Source organism: Felis catus, chromosome D4, assembly GCF_018350175.1.
Source record: "Felis catus isolate Fca126 chromosome D4, F.catus_Fca126_mat1.0, whole genome shotgun sequence".
Taxonomy (NCBI): Eukaryota; Metazoa; Chordata; class Mammalia; order Carnivora; family Felidae; genus Felis; species Felis catus.
In genome coordinates this window covers 5,046,345-5,047,442 of record NC_058380.1, presented here as the reverse complement: position 1 = coordinate 5,047,442, position 1,098 = coordinate 5,046,345, and the positions used below count along the sequence as shown (strand labels likewise).

The window sequence follows — 1,098 nt, the reverse complement described above, 5'->3', positions numbered from 1 at the left end:
ATTTCTCTTCTTTGCCTAGTTCCCTAATACTCACATTTTTATGACTTTATGTCATGTCTCCGTTCTTGGCATTGGCCTCTCGTGGGCTTCTCAGCCCTAGCTTGAATTAGCTTTGCTGGGTATTTCCAAAAGACCCAAATCAACGGGAAAATAAGGCTATTGATCATCCAATGGGAGGGAAAGGAGGAAAGGAAAAGAAAATAGAGGCGGAATATCCCCGGACACAGGGACCCTGCACTTCTCCTTCTGTCCAGAGACTCTCTGTTGACTCTGAACATTAAGTTTTACTCTTTTTTTTTTTAATGTTTAGTTATTTTTGACAGAGAGAGACACACACAGACAGAGAGAAAGAGAGCATGAGTGGTGGAGGAGCAGAGAGAGAGGGGGGGACACAGAATGGGAAGCAGGCTCCGGGCTCTGAGCTGTCAGCACAGAGCCTGATGCGGGGCTCAAACTCACAAATCGTAAGATCACCACCTGAGCCGAAGTCAGATGCTTAACCGACTGAACCCCCCAGGCACCCCACGTTTTACTCCTTTTTTTTTTACATTTTATTTTATTTTTTATTCTAATTTAATTTATTTTTTTTTTAATTTAAAAATAGAACTGCCTTAACACCCAGAAATTGACTACTAGGTATTTATCCAAGAGATACAGGTATGCTGTCCCACGTCTTACTCTTACTATCGCTGATATTTTCTTTATGAATTTTGGAGCAGGAAGCAACGTGGCTTCCAAAACGTCTTAGCCTATAGCTGTGCTACCATTTGTTTTTGTTGTTCTTCTTGTTCGTTTAGAAAAAATATGGAGCCTTTCATGAATGTGTGTGTCATCCTCGGGCAGGGACCACGCTAATCTTCTCTGTGTCGAAGATATATGTTGCCGAAGTGAGCACTGTGCTACTATATTTGGACTTTATTACCCGTTTCAGACCTTTCAGGGACTCCTTGTCTCCTTACAATGTCATCGAACTCTCACAGAACCAGGCCCACCTGTCTCTCTGGTCCCTCCGTCCACCGTCCTTCCCAGAAATCCTTTGCTCGGCCCCCGGAACACCTCCGGCACACTAGCTGCCTGGTGTCCTGTTTTGCTCTCTCA

The 1,098-nt window shown here is 44.2% G+C and overlaps 1 pseudogene; it reads right to left on the bottom strand.

Moving 5' to 3' along the window:
• Positions 1–798: 798 nt before the first annotated feature.
• On the bottom strand, positions 799–895 carry LOC111557643 (annotated as a pseudogene).
• Positions 896–1,098: the final 203 nt, after the last annotated feature.